Source organism: Rana temporaria, chromosome 9 (assembly GCF_905171775.1).
Source record: "Rana temporaria chromosome 9, aRanTem1.1, whole genome shotgun sequence".
NCBI lineage: Eukaryota > Metazoa > Chordata > Amphibia > Anura > Ranidae > Rana > Rana temporaria.
Window position 1 is genome coordinate 15,305,740 of NC_053497.1, and position 21,183 is coordinate 15,326,922.

General features: G+C 50.0%; 1 long non-coding RNA gene across 1 annotated transcript; it reads right to left on the minus strand.

Moving 5' to 3' along the window:
• Positions 1 to 4,900: 4,900 nt before the first annotated feature.
• On the minus strand, positions 4,901 to 20,946 carry LOC120913125. Its single transcript, XR_005743480.1, has 3 exons — positions 20,400 to 20,946; positions 10,728 to 10,905; positions 4,901 to 5,080 (listed from the first exon to the last, which is right to left on the minus strand). It is a non-coding gene; the product is annotated as an uncharacterized LOC120913125 (long non-coding RNA).
• Between the last annotated feature and the right edge of the window lie 237 nt (positions 20,947 to 21,183).

Genomic DNA, 21,183 nt, shown 5'->3' on the forward strand with positions numbered 1-21,183 from the left:
AGGCGGCACGGATGGGCGCAGATAGGCGGCACGGATGGGCACTATCGTATGTGTTGTACTAATGGATGTCAATCAGTGCCAAACAATGCCTGCCAATCAGTGATGCCCATTGTAGGCACTGATTGGCATTCATTGCGTCACTGATTGGCATCCATTTTTTGTGTCCTTCTCATCCCTGGAGGTCTAGGGTGGCATACCTTTTTTTTTTTTGCATCCCTGGTAGTCCAGTGGGCATCCTCAGGGGGGGCTGTGCTGATAATCGATCAGCACAAACCCCCCCCCCCCCCGTCACAGGAGCAGCCGATCGGCTCTCCTCGCGTCTGACAGACGTGAGTGAGGAAAAGCTGATTACCGGCTTTTCCTGTTTATATCGTGATCAGCCGTGATTGGACACAGCTGATCACGTGGTAAAGAGTCTCCGTGAGAGACTCTTTACCTTGATCGGTGTTGCGGGGTGTCAGACTGACACCCTGCAACAACGATCGCCGTGATGCGCTCCCCCGTCATATGACGTCCACTCAGGATTTTACAACCACTTTGCCGACGTCAATTTGTCATTGGCGGGCAGCAAGTGCTTAAACCTTATTTTGAAAAGTAAAAAATAAATCGCCCCCTCACAGATTCAAGGAAGAATACACGTGCCCCTTGCATTTAGACACTATTTGAGTCCAGCTTTAATACATAGGGTCAGTAGTCTATCTAGATAATTGCGTGTTTATTTGTGGTCGCTGCGAGTTTGGCGCCGTTTCCTCTGATTTTGCGGGTAATGAAAGGTCCCTTTGCATTAAGGAAATGCCTCAACAAGAGAAGTATGTGGAGCCCTCTCCTATAAGGGCCGGGCTTCCTGACGCATTCCACGAGCCAACACAACCTCGGAGTCGCCTCATTCCACGACCGCGACTCATGGCGCGGTACCCCCCTGCCTTCCGAGGAGACGCGGCACATCACAACTGCTGTCGGCGGAACCCAAGAGGATGACAAACGCGCTGCGTAGATAGGAAGCAAGGCCGGGTCATCCACGAGGAAGGCGAGGAAATGACCGCCGACAGCTGCTGATTGGAAGAGAAGCTTTTCAAAGAGACGGAAAGTTGGGTTTCAAAATTGTTTTATAAACAGCGCTTGATTGTTTCATGTCCTGGGCCTTTCTGTAACCGTTTGTCGCCCGGGGCGATTTTTATTTTTTTGCACGTCTGCATTTTTGCTAGAAATGACTTTAACCACTTCCATACCGGGCACTTACGCAGGTTCCTGACCAAGCCAATTTTCAGCTTTCTGCGCTGTCGCACTTTGAATGACAATTGCGCGGTCGTGCTACACTGTACCCAAACAATTTTTTATTATTTTGTTCCCACAAAGAGCTTTCTTTTGGTCTATTTGATCACCTCTGCGACTATTTTTTGCGCAACAACTAAAAAAAAACGAAAATTTAGAAAAGAAAATAATTTTTTTTTTTTAAAAATGTGTTAATTTTTTTGTAAATAAGTACATTTTCTTTTTTAATTACGGGCACCGATGAGGTGGCACTGATAGGCGGCGCTTGTATGTGGCACTGATGGGCACATATGGGTGGCACTGATGGGCAGGCACTGGGCATGGATGGACACTGAGGGGTGACACTTGTTTATTTACAATTTTTCCAATCAGTGCCCATGTTGCCAGTCAGTGCCCATTTGTGGGCACCGATTGGCATCTATTGTGCATATTTTTCTACTTGTGGATGGCCATGGGGGATGTACCTGGCCATTCACATGTTTCCTCCAATCCCTGGTGGTCCTGGCGGCTTCCCTGTGGTCTAGTGTGGGCAACCAAGGGGGGGCTGCACTGATAAACAATCAGCGTGAACCCCCCCTGTTAGGAGAGCCGCCGATCGGATCTCCTCTACTCGCGTCTATCAGACACGAGTGAGGAAGAGCGATCAACTGCTCTTCCTGTTTACATTGTGATCACCCGTGATTGGACACGGCTGATCACGTGGTAAAGAGCCTCCGCCGGAGGCTCTTTACCGGGATCGGAGAGGAAGGGTGTCAGACTGACACCCCGCACCACCGATCACCGTGCTGCGCGCCCCCACGGGCGCGTGCCGGCATGAAATCCTGCAGGACGTCAATAGACATCCAGTCAGGATTTCACAACCACTTCCCGGACGTCAATTGTCCATTGACCGGGCGGCAAGAGGTTAAACAAAAATGTTCTCAAAGCAAAGTCCCTGGAGAGTGCCTTGAAAAAGTATTCATACCCCTTGAAATTTCCCACATTTTGTCATGTTAAAACCAAAAAACGTAAATGTATTTTAGGCCCCACGTGTGCGACTTGTCCTGCAACTGCAAAGTCGCAGGGCAAGTCATTTAAGGTGACCACATTTCCAAACTACCATTCAGGGACGCACCCCTTCCCAAAAATCAGCTTGTGCTGTAGCAAATCGGAGCACAGTGATTGGACACGAGAGGCGGGATTTATGATTTCTCCAATCACAATCAGGGGGCGGGGATTTTGCTCCTCCAGACATTCCCAGCCAGGACAAGTACTGTCAGTGAGTAAAGCGGTGATGTGGCGGCCTTTCTTGGGGGCATTAGTTTGGCTTGGGGGGTGGATGTGTCAGTTTCATTCCGGGACACTGTATTGTCCTGGAATGAAGGTGCCCGGGACAGACCTGCAAAATGCGGGACTGTCCCGGGCATTTCAGGACACGTGGTCACCCTAAAGTCATTCCATATACAGTGGAACCTCGGATTGCGAGTAACGCGGTTAACCACTTCAGCCCCGGAGGATTTAGCTGCCCAATCACCATGCCACTTTTGTGATTCGGCACTGTGTCGCTTTAACTGACAATTGCGGTCGTGTGATGTTGCGACAAAACAAAATTGACGTCCTTTTTACCCCCACAAATAGAGCTTTCCTTTGGTGGTATTTATAAACACACAGCTCCTGGTCCTGTCAGGGGGGAGAAATGATGGATCGTCCATTCATACAATGTATGCAATTTCCCCTAGTCAGTCCCACCCCCCTTCAGTTAGAACACACCCAGGGAACATAATTAACCCCTTCCTCACTCCCTAGTGTTAACCCCTTCCCTGCCAGTGGCATTTTTACAGTAAACAATGCATTTTATACCACCGATTGCTATAAAAATGCCAATGGTCCCAAAAATGTGTCAAAAGTGTCCGCCATAATGTTGCAGTACCAAAAAAATATAAAGCTGATCGCCGCCATTAGTAGTAAAAAAAAATAAATAAAGCCATATAACTACCCTTTATTTTATAGACGCTATAACTTTTGCGCAAACGCTTATTGCGATTTTTTTTTTTTACGTAAAAGTTTATATTTTTGGGGGATATTTATTATAGCAAAAAGTGCTCTATTTTTTTTTATAGCGCAAAAAATAAACCGCAGAGGTGATCAAATACCACCAGAAGAAAGCGCCATTTGTGGGGAAAAAAAAAAAAAGAAAAAAGGGCACCAATACCGTTTGGGAGCCACGTCGCACAATTGTCAGTTAAAGCGACGCAGTGCCGAATCGCAAAAAGTGGCCCAGTCATTGACCAGCAAAATGGTCCGGGCTGAAGTGGTTAATAGATAAAGGCACCTCATCCCGGGTTTTTTCAAAGAGAATGCAGATGGGGATTATTGCAGTGCCAAGACAACCAAACCAGAAGTGTTAAAAGGGCAATTTTTATTACATCATATGTCAGACAAATTCCAAAAAAATAAATAAAAAAACAGATCAAAAAGTGGGAGCATATAAAATATACAAATGGCCCAGATTGCAAAGGCCTGTCTGGTGACAGATCCAATATTCTACATGTTTCGCCAAAACATCGGCTTCTTCAGGGGAACATGCCATATTATAACAAATTACTCTACAAAAATATAAAAACAAATACATTTAATCAAAAATTGTAACAATTCATTTGAACAATTATGTTTCAATCCAAGATACTGACTGTATGGTCATTTTTCAAAGGGATAGGATGGAAGCTAGAGGGCATGCAATTACTGTATGCCTGCAGTTTCATTTCGATAAAGGGTACCGTCTAGTTTGTCTTATGAATTACTTTCAATCATCACATCCAGAAAGGCAATTCGCTTAGGTCACATTGCCATAGTACATTTTAAAATTAAAGTTATTTTTGTTCATCATATTCAAATAAAGGATAACAATCATCCCTTGACCACTCCCATACCAGGAAAACGTCATCAATATATCTGTGCCATGCAATGACATCGCCAGAGAATTGAGCGCGTGCCTCGTTTGAGAAACCGCTCTCACTACCCCAGGTACAGATTGGCGTTGGATGGAGCAAAACAAGTCCCCATGGCTATGCCCTGCACCTGGAGGTAGTCATCTCTTGACCACTCCCATACCAGGAACACATCAATATCTGTGCCATGTAAGGACATCGCCAGAGAATTGAGCATGTGCCTCGTTAGAGAAACCACTCACTCCCCAGGTACAGATGGCGCAAACAAGTCCCATCGCTATGCCCTGCACCTGGAAGTAGTTGAACTGAGAAAAATTCTGCAAAAGCTTTTGTAGTTCTAAAAATACGAGCCCAAGTTGGGTGATTGGACAATCCGGCCATTCTTCCCCATCAATCGCACCACCACGTCCAGAAAGGCAATTCGCTTAGGGTCAAATGCCATAGTACATTTTAAAATTAAAGTTATTTTTATTCATCATATTCATATAAAAGGATAACAAATCATCCCTTGACCACTCCCCATACAAGGAACACATCAATATATCTGTACCATGCAATGACATGGCCTGAGAACTGAGCGTGTGCCTCGTCTGAGGAGAAACCGCTCTCACTCCACCAGGTAGAGATTGGCAAAGGATGGAGCAAAACAAGTCCCCATTGCTACGCCCTGCACCTTAAGGTAGTGGGAGCAGGTGAACAAAAAAAAAATAAAAAAAAAAACTATGCTGCAAAAGCTTTTGTAGTTCTAAAAATACGAGCCCAAGTTGGGTGGTGGGACAATCCAGACCTTCTTCCCATGAATCGCACCACCACAGTTGGGGAAATGCCACATTCTCAAGCTGGGCTGCCACATTCTGCCACTGCTGGGGGTTTGGAGGAAACTGGGGAGTCAAACAAAGAAAGAAATTACTACTTCAGCACATATTGCAAGCATATTTGACAAACATTCTTGGCCAACATAAAAGTATAACATTTAAATATGTATTTAAAGATAAAAGTGCAAGCACACATTCCTCAAGCCCTCTGGTGGCCCATTCTAAAACTGCTATGGTGGGGGGGGGGGGGGGGGGAGATGTTTTGGACAGGTAACCCTCTCCCATTTCCATGTGCGCTGAATGCATAATGTGATAATTCGGCCAGCCCCTCCTTAAACTATTGGCTGCCCAGGTAAGGAGTGTCATAATCCCAAAATATGAATACACACTGTCCAAATTGAAGCACATTTGGATATTCATTATTTACCCATCAAGATAATAGGAGACCAAAAGTTTAACCACTTCAGCCGCAGACCATTTTGCTGGTCAAAGACCAGGCCACTTTTTGCGATTCGGCACTGCCTTGCTTTAACTGACAATTGCGCGGTTGTGCGACGTGGCACCCAAACAAATTTTCTTCCCCACAAATAGAGCTTTCTTTCAGTGGCATTTGATCACCTCTGCGGTTTATTTTTTGCGCTAACAAAAATAGAGCGACAATTTTGAAACACACACACACACACACACACACACACACACACACACACACACACACACACACACACACACACACACACACACACACACACACACACACACACACACACACACACACACACACACACACACACACACACACCACTTTTTTAGGACCGAGTACTCACCGATACCAATTACCGATACTGGGCACTTTGATAAGACATCTAGCCCATCCAATCCTGGGACGGGTGATCTATCAAAGTGCCCGGTCAAAGGGGAGGGGCTATGACGATGCGCGGCAGGGAACATACAGCTATTCAAATGAAAGCGGTTATGTTCCCTGAGCGCCAAACTAGATGGCGGCAGCAGCTCTCCTACAGTGGTATGTTATACATACCCGAGGACTGCTCTGCTCTCCGCCTTACTCGCCACCCCTCAGTCTCCTCTCGGACCGCTCCCCGCCCCCACTGAGAAAAAAAAAAAAAAAAAGAAGATTCGGCGAAGCATTTGCGCGAGTACAAGTACTCGCGCAAATGCTCAGTATCGGTCCCGATACTAGTATCGGGACAACCCTAAATATTTACATATACACAAACTTCTCTTCAGTTTAGGCCGATATGCATTCTACATATTTTTGGTTAAAAAAAAAAAAGCCTTTATTGATCGTTTGCGCAAAAGTTATAGCGTTTACAAAATAGGCGATAGCTTTATGGCATTTTTAAGATTTTTTTTTACTAGTAATGGCGGCGATCTGTGATTTTTATTGTGACTGCGACATTATGGCACATGACACCGTTTTGGGACCATTGTCCTTTTTACAGCGATCAGTGCTATAAAAATGACACTGGCAGTGAAGGGTTAACCACTAGGTGGCGCTGAAGGGGTTAAGTTTGCCTAGGGGTGTGTTCTTACTGTAGGGGGATGGGCTATGTGTGACACGACAGTGATCACAGGGAGCTGTGTACACTGTCCTGTCACTAGGAAGACTGGGGAAATGCTTGTTTACATAAGCGTCCCCCCCCTTCTTCCTCACCGTGACACGATCGCGGGTATGCCTGTGGACAGAGTCTGTGGGACCTGCAGTCGGAGTCACAGAGCTCGTGGAGGGGGGCCGCCTGCGGCGTGCACGTCCACAATGCCGCTTCTTAAAGGGGTTAAGGTACAATTTTTCCTAAATAGCTCCCTTTACCTTAGTGCAGTCCTCTTTCATTTACCTCATCCTTTCATTTTGCTTTTAAATGTCCTTATTTCTTCTGAGAAATCCTCACTTCCTGTTCTTCTGTCTGTAACTCCACACAGTAATGCAAGGCTTTCTCCCTGGTGTGGAGTGTCGTGCTCGCCCCCTCCCTTGGACTACAGGAGAGTCAGGACACCCAATAACACACAGCTCCTTTATCTGCAATGTAGAGAGCGTCCTGACTCTCCTGTGGTCCAAGGGAGAGGGTGAGCATGACACTCCACACCAGGGAGAAAGCCTTGCATTACTGTGTGGAGTTACAGACAGAACAGGAAGTGAGGATTTCTCAGAATAAATAAGGACATATAAAAGCAAAATGGAAGGATGAGGTAAGTGACGGAGGACTGCACTAAGGTAAACGGAGCTATTAAGAAAACATTTTTTTACTTTTACAACCCCTTTAACCACTTGACCACTGGGCACTTAAACCCCCTTCCTAACCAGACCAATTTTCAGCTTTCGGTGCTCTCACAATTTGAATGACAATTACTCAGTCATACAACATTGTGCCCATCTGAAATTTTTGTCCTTTTCCCACAAATAGAGCTTTCTTTTGGTGGCATTTGATCACCTCTGGGTTTTTTGTTTATTTTTTGCGCTATAAAAGAAAAAAACACTGAAAATTCTGTAAAAATAAAAAATAAATCTTGTTTGTCATATTAGCAGGTATTGCAGAGTATTGGGGGGTATTGCAGAGTATTGCATTTGTCACAGATCCAGCCCACAGCAGCTGCTGCTGCTTCCGCTCTCCCCCCTCTCCTCTCACCCTGTACCGATCGGTACAGAGAGGGAGGAACCGGCGTCATCACATGACACCGGTTTGTTTATAAGTGATCGCTCCGTCATTTGACGGAGCGATCACGTGGTAAACGGCCGCTATCAGAGGCAATTTACCGCGATCTGTGAAGACCCGGCGCTCAAGGATGATTCCGGGAGCGCGTGAGAGGAGGATTCTGGGAGGATGTCCCAGGGACGTCCTCCCAGAACAACTCGACTGCGCTGTAGACGTCTTTTGTCTATGGCGCGGTGACAAAGAGGTAAAAAGGGGAAGCATATACATACATGTCAAAAAAATGCAACACCAGGCCTAGATGCACGTCTCAGCGCCACAGGACCAAGGTGTCCGAGATAACTTACTGTCAGCAGAAAAATAAACAGAACAAAACAACCACTATCACTCTTTAAAGGATATGGTAGAATAAGCAGCTATTTAACCACTTAAGACCGCCTCCTGCACATATATGTCGGCAGAATGGCACATGTCCGTACAGGTACGTCCTGTACAAGTACCCAGCTGTGGATCGCCGCTGGAGTCACGCGATCGGTCCCCGGAGCTGAAGAACGGGGAGAACCGTGTGTAAACATGGCTTCCCCATTCTTCACTGCGGCTGCAGCATCCATCGCGTCATCCTTTTATAGGGGGACACAATCAATGACGTCACGCCTACAGCCACACCCCTTTACAGTTGTAAACACACTTGAGGGAACACATAACCTTAACAGCGCCCCCCTGTGGTTAACTCCCAAACTGCAATTGCCATTTTCACAGTAAACCATGCATTTTTATAGCATTTTTTGCTGTGAAAATGACAATTGTCTCAAAAATGTGTCAAAATTGTCCGCCATTATGTCGCAGTCACGAAAAACAAACGCTGATCGCCACCATTAGTAGTAAAAAGCAATAAAAACTATGCCCTATTTTGTAAACGCTATAAATTTTGCGCAAACCAACCGATAAATGCTTATTGCGATTTTTTTTACCAAAAAGAATACTTAGCGGCCTAAAAATTGAGGAAAATATATATTTTTTTATATATTTTTGGGGGATATTATAGCAAAAAGTAAAAAATATTGAATTTTTTTCACTATTTTTGATTATAGCGCAAAAAATAAAAATCACAGAAGTAAACAAATACCACCAAAAGAAAGCTCTATGTGTGAAAAAAAAAAAAGCCAATTTTGTTTGGGAGCCACGTCGCACGACCGCGCAATTGTCAGTTAAAGCAACGCAGTGTCGAATCGCAAAAAGGGGCAAGGTCCTTTAGCTGCATTTTGGTCCGGGTCTTAAGCTGCATTTTGGTCCCCCGCTGCAAATGCACGTACCCGTCAGTATACAGGTGATGAGCATATATAGTAAGAGTGACTTCCGAATGGCATTCTCAGGCCCCAGAAGCTTGCGTGTCGTTGCCACAAACAACGCAGATCTTCCTTCCTGGTCTAATGCCTAATTTCCACTGAACGGGTCGGTAAATTTTGAACAGTTCGAATGGACCGGTCTATTCTTGTAAGCGTTTCCACTGCAAATCAGACCGTCTGGGACCATACAGGGTTTAGAAAAAAATGCCTAGCGCGTCCAACCAATGAGTGGAATGTATTGCATCTCCGCCCTAATGGAACCGTTCCATTTTCTATGGCCCCACATCTGAAGCAGGACCCAGATTGGTATGGTACGGTTTTATGGCACACTTTCATAATGGAAACACCCAAAATAGCGTACCGATCCGCTCAGTGGAAACGAGGCATAAGTGAACCACCGGTTCTTTGTGTGGGCAGGTACCCCATCATCATTAGAACGTTTCTTAAATGAGCTGAACAACAGTCATAATATCATACTTGCGTGCGAATATAATCAAGACAGCGTACACTTTCTTGATCTCCATATTTACCGAAGTGAAGAGAAATTAGAGACAAAGGTTTATTTCAAGCCCACCGATGCGAACAGCTACTTACCAGTACAAAGTGACGCTGGCAATAGGGGGGTGAAAGGGTTAACTAGGGGGTGATCAAGGGGTTGAAACCTTTATTGGGGGGGGGGGGGGGGGCTACCCTGGACCTAACACTAAGGGCTCTTTCACACGTCCGCTCCGCCTGTCCGTTCATTACAAGTCCGTTAACGGACTTTTAATGAATCCCTATGGGAACGCGTCCGTTAGTGGATGGAGCATCCGCTAGCGTCCGTCGGGATCCGGTTTTCGGACGGAAGAAAACCCTATTTTTCTTCCGTCCGGCGGAACGGAACTGATGCAGACGGACAGACGGTCCGTCTGCATCCGGTTCCCTATAGGGCAGAGCGGAGCCGAGACAGGGCGGTCCCTGCACAGTGTGCGGGGACCGCCCTATCCGCCGAGAGCTCAGCGGGGATCCCCGCTGAGCCGACGGAGCGAACACAAAAACTGAAAGGACTTGTGATAGAGCCATAAATGCAGTGATCAATAAATAAATGATCCCTGCTATTTAGTGACACCGACAGGGGGCTGGGGGGGTGACTGGGGGATTTGTGTGCCTATGTGTCTGTCAGTGTAGTGCTTGTGCTACTCACTGTGTGATGTAGCCTCTCCTCCGGAGGAAAATACCGGCGGGAGGAGAGGCGACATCACTTCCTCCTTGCCTGTGTTTACAGTTCAGGCAGAGGAGGAAGCGGATTGGCTGGGAGTGATCGCAAGGGGGCGGACAAAAAAGAACAGCCGCCCCCTCATCCCGGATCGCTCCCGACCACTTACCGACCGCCGCACGTAGCGGGGGGTCCCGATCGGACCCGCTAGAAGGCATGGATGTACATGTACGCTTATATGCCTGTACGTGCCATTCTGTGGACGTACATAGTCGTGCGGCCGGTTAACTAGGCTAGGTGTGTTTGGGTCCAGGGTAACATGCTGGGGAGGTTAGTGAAGGAAAATATGCAAGTAGGGCAAAAAATGTATTCAAAGCTTACAGCATGCATGAGGACAAAGACGACATTCACAGCATATTACAATGGGAGTGATAAAAAAAAAAACAAAAAAAAAAAACAATACATTAACATCACATTTCATGTATTTTCTAAAGAATAAAACTTACTCGAATATATCCGAGACTTCTCAAGGTGGCTAAAAGTCTTTGCTCTGGAGCAATAACAGCCCTCACGCAGGTGTCCTGCCTCCTGATATAGGGGAACAGCAAGGACAAGAGTTGAACGTAGGAGTGCCGTCATCCGGAGAATATTCCTTAAGTCATGATGATTACTCTCCTGGAGCTCCTGCAGAAAAGACAAAATGAGAAAATTGGTCACGATTAACCACTTGCTGACCGCCGCACACAGATATAAGTCGACAACATGGCATGGGCAGGCAAATTGGCATACCTGTACCTCCCTTTTAATTTGCCTTGCACGAGTATGCGGGTGGCTTGCGATTGCGGTCGGCAAAGGCAAAACAGGGGGGGATGCTTTGTAAACAAGGCATTCCCCGTTCTGCCTAGTGACAGGTCATTGATCTACTTTTCCCCCCCATGATTGGCAACAGTGATCAGTGACCCGTCACTGGTAACCACACCCTTAACAGTAAGAATCACTCCCTAGTACCAACTTAACCCCTGTAGCACCACCTAGTGGTTAAAAAGGTTATAAAGGTTTGTTTTTTATTTTCTAAATAGGTTCCTTTAACCACTTAAGACCTGGACTTTAGGCAGCTAAAGGACCCGGAAAGTTTTTGCAATTCGGCACTGCGTCGCTTTGACAATTGCGCGGTCGTGCGACGTGACTCCCAAAACAAAATTGGCGTCTTTTTCCCACAGATAGAGCTTTCTTTTGGTGGTATAAACAAAAATAGAGGCCGGCCGATATTCGGTCATTTTGGAGGCATCGGCCGATTATCCAAATGTGGCCAATATTTAGCCATCAGTAGAGTGTGGAGAAGTGAGGAACATGGGGTTCATTCTCACCTGCCAATGCCATCTAGTGCCACCTGCCAACTAATGACATCCAGCGCAACCTGCCAAGGCCATCCAGTGCCACCTGCCAAGGGCATCAAGGGCCACCTGCCAATCAGTACCATCCAGTGCCACCTGCCAATCAGTACCATCCAGTGCCACCTGCTAGTGCCAACTATTGCCATCCAGTGCCACTTTAGTGCTACGTGCCAATCAGTGACATCTGCCAGTACCAACCAGTGCCATCTGCTAGTGCCAATTGGTTCCATCCAGTGCCACCTGCCAGTGCCAATTGGTTCCATCCAGTGCCACCTGCCCAAAAAAAAAAAAAAAAAAAAAGACTAAATATCGTCTGCAAAAAAAAAAAAAAAAAAAGCCATATATCGGCCGCCCCGATTTCTAAATATCGGCCAGAGAAAAACCCATATCGGTAGACCTCTAATAAATATCCCCCGAAAATATATAAAACATTTTCCTTCCTCAGTTTAGGCCGATACGTATTCTTCTACATTTTTTTTTTTTTTAACCAAAAATATCGCAATAAGCGATTGGTTTGCGCAAAATTTATAGCGTTTACAAAATAGGTGTATCGCTCACCCCCGAAGGAGACGCTGGTTGAATTTGGGATCGGCCTGCCAAGTTACCCTGGCGTTGTCTAGGGGTAAAGTTGTGAGAACAGAAGTAGAGAGCGAAGGTCCAGGCAGTGAATAAAGGGTTTTCCAATGCTTTATTTTCCAGGCCCTGACTAGTGTAGCCCAGATGTGACCCAATAACCTAGACCGTTGAGACCCCAGATACTCCACCCCTTCATTGTCCCCCCACTTAACTATATAGTAAAGAGACCACACCTTTGCTTTGGAGTAAACTGGCCACAACAGCCTATTTTATTAAAACATAAACATATCCAAAACTCCCAACTTAAATGAAACAAATATCCAACACATCAATAACATACAATAACCCCACTCTGTTGGTCTTTTCTGGCAGACCCCCGGTCTCCACCATTTTACACTATATAACAGTATGAACAATGCCCTGCGAGCAAACATTAACCTTAGGCCTCCAGTCCGTGTAGTACGCTCGGCGACAACCCCCGCCCGCAGTGCAAACATTACCGTATTCCAACTAACCTTTCGCTGGAATACACCTAAGGGGCCCATAATACTGATGAGCCCCCCACCCCTGTTTTCACACGTTTTCTACTGCCACCATAAAAGACCAACAGAAATAACCGCCACAGCCCGAAAGGATGACACCTCCACCTTTAAGGGCCCCCACACACCCTCAGCGCTCCCTTCCTGAATCCCCATAGACCAAAGAGCAATCCCCACATCCGTCAGATGAACCCCGTCCCTCCTCAGATACATGCCCACGTTGGTCTCCAGTTCCTGATGGCGAACCACCAGCCCCCCAAGGCGTGCCACAAATTTTCCTACCACCCGATTAACCCGAGTCCTGGCTCTATTGAGCCTGGTCACGGACCGAGCCCTGCGCCACTGTGTCCGGGCAACAATGTCCGACCACACCAGCACTGTCCCCGGAAAGGCCGCTCGCAGCCGCTCCATGTCCGCTTTGATGTCCGTGATCAGAGCCCTGATTTTACGGACACCAAAATCGTTCCCCCCTGCGTGTATAACCAGCACATCGGGGGCCTGTCCAGACGGGCGTACCTCTCGACCTCTGGGAGCACCCTACCCCACATCATCCCCGGTATCCCCAGCCACCGCAACACAGCCTCCCTCCTGGAAATACCCAGCTGCCTGCCGTCTGGCTTCTCATCAGCCCTCCTTGCCCCCCAGCACACATATGAGTGTCCGACAATCCAGACGAGGCGTGCAGTCCCTCCATCTGAAATGAAACAAACAAGCCACACTGCTCACCAATGAAACCAACACCCGATAAGGCAAAAACCCCCCCCCCCCCATCTGTCAGCTCTCCCCCCCCCCCCCCCCATTAACCGACCACTAACTGGCCGCACGTACAACCGGAACCTCCGAGATTCCCACCTCCCGATCTTCCGCACTGCTGCCTCGTTCATCCCGCACCTGGCAGCTTCAGTAGCCGCCCCGATGCGGAAGGAGTGAGACGAAAACCCGGAACCGTCCAAGCCCAGTCTTTGCAAGCACCTGCGAAAAACCACCACAAATTGGAACTTTGACAAAAAAGACCCATCCTCGTGCCTAAGCAACGGCCCGTCCCCTTCTGGCCTGACTTCCAAAAAGGCCTTAACCGCTGCCACCGGACACACTCTGGCCCCCGGCAAGGAAAAAAGAACCACGTCCACCCCTCTGCCCGGTTTTTGATCTGCGCAGCCGAATACCCACCTTGTCTTCCGCTATCCACACATCTTCCTTCATCAGCCCCCCGGCCCTCAGGCGAGAAGGGCTAACCAATTCGCTGATGCGGAACGCCCCGTAGAACGCCAGCGAGAAAGCCGCTGCGAATAGTAGGCATTCATAGCGCCCAGTGCAAACCCCGTCCAAGACCTCCCTGATACCTACCAAATTGGAAAAAGAGACCGGCCTCCTGCACCTTGTGCCCTTTCAAGCCTGTTTTACCCAGAAGTCCTTGGTCCAATCCACCCCCCCCCACCAGCTTGAAAAAGAACGCCAAACCCGCCAACTTTTTCTCAATGGCGGACACCCTTCGTTCCATGTTCCTGGCTACCAAGTAAATTACCTGCAGACGATCATCCGGCCCCCCGCTAGACACCCCAGCTTCGGCACCCAACTCCAACCATTCCTTCCATACCTTGGCGTATGCCGACCATGTGGCTGTGCTAACGGACTGCTTTATCCACGAGGCGGCTATTCCAGCGCCAGCTCCCAAATCCAACCCGGGCACGGGACCCCGACAGCCTCCGCGGCCGGGGCCAGCTCACTGAACTTGTCCCACTGAAAACGAGACAAGGAGTCAGCCAGCGTGTTCTCCACGCCCGGGATATGTACGGCATAAATGAAAATGTTCAGTTGCAAACACCTCAACACTAAATGCCGCATGAGCCGAATGACTGGTTGTGACAACGCGGACATGCGGTTCACTACCTGGACCACTCCCATGTTGTCACAATTCAGCCTCAGTTTTAGGTTGCTGCAGGCCTCCCCCCAAAGCTCAATAGCCAACACCACTGGAAAGTTCCAGCAGCACTAGGTTCCGGAGAAAGCCTGCCTCTACCCAAGACTGAGGCCAAGGTTCCGCGCTCCACTGCCCCTTGAAGAAAGCCCCATAGCCTGTGGACCCTGCTGCATCCGTCACCAGGTCCACATCGAAATTACTCACCGGACCGGACTGCCACATCGACCTGCCATTGTAGGATGTCAGGAACTCATACCATACCTTCAAGTCCTCCCGGTGATCCTTGGACAAGCGAATTAAATGAGTGGGGGCCTTCGCCCCCGCCGTAGCCGCCGACAGCCGTCGGCAAAATATTCTGCCCATGGGAATGATCCTACAGGCGAAATTTAGTTTACCCAGCAGAGACTGCAAGGTCCTCAGCTGCACCTTCCGCAAGCCCTGAAACACCCTAACTTCCGTTTTCATGGCCTCGAGCTTATCCCTGGGAAGGCGACACTCCATCGCCTCCGAATCGATCACTATACCCAGGAAACTAATCTCCGTCGTGGGGCCTTCCGTCTTGTCGGCCGCCAATGGCACGCCAAAACCGGATGAAGGAGAGCCGATTTCAAATTCCGCGCCACCGGCGGCACCACCGCCAGCGAACACGGTATCTTGAAACCGTCCCTGAACCCCGAGGACAATAGTTCCGCAGCCGACCTATCCGGGTACCTACTTAGGAAAGGCCGCATCCTTTCCCCCCTCACCGGAGTCTTCCCTTTTTTGAGCAGCGTCACCGGCACGCTTACCTTTTTTAAAACACTTAGCCGCGGGGTGGGATCCCCCACACCCTGAGCACTCGTGTTTGAATTTGCACGATCCTCCGAATTTGCAGGCGTTCTCATTGAACTGCCAGCAAACTCCCCACTTTTTCCCAGCCGACGGTCCTGAGGAGGTCGCACCCCCGGCCCCACCTTGAAAAGACTGCGCCGGGGCCTTAGCCGCCGCCATGAGCCGCATCCAGAGGCTGATGTCCTTCTGATCCCAGCGAAGAGAGGGCCTAACCGCCCGCCGCTGACGGAACTGCTCACCGTACCTGAGCCAAGCCAACCCCCCATACACCCGGTGCGCCTCTCCGATGGAATCCATGTACCCGAACAACGCCGAGCAATGCTCGGGGTTCTTCTCGCCGACGACGCTAGCCATAATGGCGAACGCCTGGAGCCAGTTAACGAAAGTGCGCGGAATCAGCCTATACCGCCTCTTCTCCTCATCCTCCTTTTTAGAATCATCCGGCTTCACCCTATCGAGGTTGAATTTCTCCAACGGCAACAGGGAGAAGATCTCTACGTATTCGCTCTTGTAAATTTTTTCCTTGACCTCCTGCTTCAAATGAGCCCCTAACGGACACTCGTAGCAGATATACACCTCGTCCCATCCGCAATACGTACCAGATCAGACAAGTCACCGCCTCCGGGGCCCCCCCGCCTTTGCCTTCTCCGTTACCACCTGTCCCGCCACAGGGGCCACCGGGGGAAGCTGCGGAGATGCAACCCCCCCCCCCCCCGGCCAGCGCATCCCCCCCCCAGCCGTGCCCGCAGCCACAGGTGCCCACGGGGCCACCTGCGGCGAAGGGCCCTGTACCGCAGCCACCCGGCCCAAAAGCTCCCTGAGGCCCCCCACCAGTTCGTTCAACAAGGCGTCGGACCCGGAGGCGGCAGGCGCGACGCCCGCCACCACCGGTGCAGGCACCGCCACCGGAGGTGCAGACACCCCCCCCCTCCCCAACCCCAACAGTTCACATAATGCGTCAGCTAAAGAAGATACATGTAAGGTAGTGGACTTACCAGGCCTGCCGGGAGTCACTCCCGCCGCCGTAGACCGGACCTCCACCGCTGGCTCCCGCTCCTCGCCTTCCTCCTCGTCCTCCGATAGCTCACCCTCCGACCTGTCCTCCCCGACTGGGATCGGTGCGGCCGACAGCCCCCCAGGAGAAGGTGACCTGGAGGCCGTGGAGTCTTCCCTCTGTCCCGGCCGGCCCTTCGCTGCTCCTCTGCCCCGCGTTGCAGCAGCAGGCAGGCCACCCGACGCCGTCTCTGTGCCGACCCCCTTCCGATCGCCACCGCCCGATTTTCTCTGCGCCGTGCCCCCCCCCACCAGCGGAACCGCCGACCCCACGTGAAGAGGGCCCCGCGGCCGTGCCAGGTGGGTCCGAGGCCTTCTTTTTGCCCCTTGCAGCCCCCGTTCCAGCAGTGGATTGAGAAGGCGTCCCCCCCCCCCCCCACTGCCCGCAGCCGAGGAAGCGGCGCCAAAACGGCCCGTGGCCCCGCCCACCGACGGAGGCGTGTGTCCTGCTCGGTCCCCTCCGCTCCGAGTCACCCGCTGCGGGGGGGGGGGGCGACCGCCCCCCCGGTGGGCTCCGAGCCCCCTTTTCAGTCGTTGAGGGCCCCGGTGAATAGCGGGCCGGAGGCCACGACTTCCGCCCGCGTGGGGTCAACTCAGCGCCGCCCGAACCGCCCGCTCAGAGACCCACTCCGCTGCTCGCCTCTCCAACCAGTCTGCACCTCGAGTCGCAGCCTCCGCTCGCAAACGCGCAAGCACGAGGTCGACGGCCGCCATCTTGGATCCGAGAGCAGGAGGAAAAACCGTTTCCTCTGTGCTCTCCTAGCTGCAACTCAAAAGCCGTTTCCTCTGTGCTCTCCTAGCTGCAACTCAAAAGCCGTTTCCTCTGTGCTCTCCTAGCTGCAACTCAAAAGCCGTTTCCTCTGTGCTCTCCTAGCTGCAACTGACCTTGCTGGCCCCGCCCCGCTCTTTTATAATGCCACTCCCCTGCCTCTTGTGACCAATCCTGCTCTTCTTGCTCCCCCACTAAACTAGTAACCAATCCTGCTCCACCTGGCAACACACCCCTCTCCCAGCCAATCCTGCTCATCATGCCTCCCCCATCCACAATGCTTAAACCTGCCTGTGTCACTAGACACACTGTCATGCCCGGCCCTCTGCTATTCTTTGCTGGCTTTTGCTCCGGGCCTCCCTAACACAGCCAACATCAACATAAAAATTGGAAAGGTCAAGGTTGATGAAGGAAGAAAGGAGAGAACCTTGCAGTATCAGGCCTGGATATTAAATGGAGCAGTCAGAACTGCTCTGTAGAGTACCAATTTGTAACACGTCGCCACTCTGCTTGGAGTGGGTGAAGTGCCCCCGGACAGACCCCTACCACAAGCCTGGCAGCTGAGGTGTCACTTTGGATTTCTGGGAGGAACAGGCCTCTCACAGACCCGGCTCTAGGGCCTCTGCCACAGGCCAATTTCAATTAAAGTACTTGGGTGAATAAAGAGAGCAAATCCTCCCAGTAGACTTTTCTATATGGGTCCCCGGATGACAGCAAGCATACCTGTCAGGAGGTCCGGTCACCCCGATCCCAGCTTGGGATGTTCTCAATAGGTCCGGGAACCCAGTGAAGCACTGGGGTTGCCTCTGGATGAGGCTCGATGCAGGCCGCAGCTTTGGCCAGATAGGCCGCACCGGCGGGGTCCATGGATGCGCGCACCCTGAAGGTGGATGCCGCACCTGGAACGGGGACCCCGCGAAGATTTAGAACTGACACGCGTCACAGATATACTCTTCTCCAGCACGCCCCACGCCCCAGCAAGCTCCTCTAATTGGCTGCTGGAGAAACTTACTCTGCCAGAACCCCACTGGCGCCAACTGCTGGCCAGGGATGGTATTGCATCCCTGGACCACAGATTGACCCAGTGGACTTTCCTGGAATGACAGAAGTCCCAAATTTCAAACAAATTGCGAATGGGAGCAAGGTAACTCTCCCATCCCCCACTAACTTTAGTGTAGTGCCCATACTGAAAGTAAGGGGGCGCTACATAGGGGATAGTTTTATTGCATTTTTATAAAAAATAAAAAAAAAATCCTACCAATGGCGGTGAACAGCGATTTTTTTCGTGACTGACATTATGGCGGAAACGGACAATTTTGACACATTGAGCGGGCGCTGCTCACATAAGTGTTTGCTTCTTCGAGCGAGCTGAGCGCAAGTTACATTTTTTGGCTAAGCACCGAGCCATTTTCTGAGATTTGGTGTTTACAAGTTAAAAAAAAATTACTTTTTTACATATTTTCTAACACCCTAGAGCAGCCCTCAAAATTTACACTTGCCTGCTCGCATTTTGCGAGTGCATTTTGAGGGCTGGAGAGTGTGGGCTGCCTGGGAGCAGGGGTGGGGGGCGAGCAAGGAGTGAATATAGGGGAAGAGAGGAGTGCCGCCGCCTGGTTGTTCAGAGCGTGGGGAACATAACAGCTTTCAATTCAATAGTTGTGTTCCCTACCGTGCGCCGTCATATACAGCCCCTCCCCCTTGTCTGGGCACTTTGATAGAACACCCATCACAGGATTGGAGGGGTGATCTGTATCAAAGTTTCCCGGACAAGGGGGAGGGGCTGTATATGACGGCGCACGGTAGGGAACACAACTATTGAATTTAAAAGTTGATATGTTCCCCGCGCTTTGAAAAAAACAGGCGGCGGCAACTCCTCTTATACCCAGCACAGGTAGGCTGCACTGCGGACACGTGGCTCCACTTTTTGGGAACGGATAAAGCTGTTAATATTTATTTTTATAACTTAATTCTGCATAAAACATTTAAATTATCTCATGAAATGACACTTATGAGGGCATGTCTAGGGGGTGGGACATGGTAGGGGTTGGGCGGGGAAACTGGTGGCGAGTAACCCTTGAGGACTGCCCTAGAAAATAAATGGCGGTCGTTGCAATACTTTGTCACACCATATTTACGCAGCGTTCTTACAAGCGCACTTTTTTGGAAAAAGTTTGAACAGTAAAGTTAGCCCATTTTTTATATTGTGAAAGATAAGGTTACGCCAAGTAAATTGAAACCCAACATGTCCCAGCCACCACCGCCCCCCCCAACGGCATAGGTGGGGCCCAGCCACCACCCAACGGCATAGGTGGGGCCCAGCCACCACCCAACGGCATAGGTGGGGCCCAGCCACCACCCAACGGCATAGGTGGGGCCCAGCCACCACCCAACGGCATAGGTGGGGCCCAGCCACCACCCAACGGCATAGGTGGGGCCCAGCCACCACCCAACGGCATAGGTGGGGCCCAGCCACCACCCAACGGCATAGGTGGGGCCCAGCCACCACCCAACGGCATAGGTGGGGCCCAGCCACCACCCAACGGCATAGGTGGGGCCCAGCCACCACCCAACGGCATAGGTGGGGCCCAGCCACCACCCAACGGCATAGGTGGGGCCCAGCCACCACCCAACGGCAGAGGTGGGGCCCAGCCACCACCCAACGGCATAGGTGGGGCCCAGCCACCACCTCCCCCCCAAACGGCATAGGTGGGGCCCAGCCACCACCCAACGGCATAGGTGGGGCCCAGCCACCACCCCCCCCAACAGCATAGTGGGGCCCAGCCACCACCCCCCGGCATAGGTGGGGCCCAGCCACCACCACCCCAACAGCATAGGTGGGGCCCTGGGGCCCAGCCACCCAACAGCAGCAAGGTGATGCAAGCTTCCCATTCATCACTAGTGGATTGGTTTTGGTTGAGATGAGTCTATGTAGCACAAGAGCTTGCCTGTTTGAACACAAACCATTAAAGCAGGCCCCAGGATAACACAATTGATCGTAAATCTAAGATTATACAATCGCATTGTAACATGTCTGTCACATTTAAACAAACTGTAGCTATTAAATCAACATTCAAACCTAACCAAACACCACTTACCAAACCAACATGGCGGCAGGAAGCCACGTGCTCACATCTGTAGGCCAAAAGAGAGAGACTGTTTCACAAGTGGGAGTATTTATATGTAAAGCAGACATTTTTTTTCACCCAACTTTATTTGTGACAGTACCAAACTGACAAAGCTTACAAACTCTCAAAAAGTTTAAAATAACTATTTTTCTTTTGCAATCGGGGTTTGGATGTGTCGCTGTTCCTGGACAGCTTCAGAGAAGGGGAAATAAAATAAAGTAAGGATTAAAAAAAAAAAAAGAAAGCTGCATGGTTGATTAGGAAGTTAAAGGTCAGCTGACACAGCCACACCTCTTCAACTTTAACCCCTTACTGCCCAGATTTAGTGTCGCTTTAGCATTGCACAACGCAACTTGCCTAAGGTTGTTTTTTGATGGTTTACGGAAGAAACAACAACAACAACAAAAAAAAGGTTTGTCACTTTTATTTGGTCAAATTCAACAATCAAACTGGACATATAGGTTTATTCAATGGTGTATTAGGGCCCGTTCACTTCTGTGTGTTGTGAAACGCACACTGTGTTTTTAGTGCTTTAACCACTTGCTTACTGGGCACATATTACCCCTTCCTGCCCAGGCGAAATTTCAGCTTCCGGCACTGCGTCGATTTAAATGACAATTGCGCGGTCGAGCGACGTGGCTCCCAAACAAAATTGACGTCCTTTTTTTCCCCACAAATAGAGCTTTCTTTTGGTGGTATTTCATCACCTCTGCGGTTTTTATTTTTGGTGCTATAAACAAAAGCGGCAATTTAA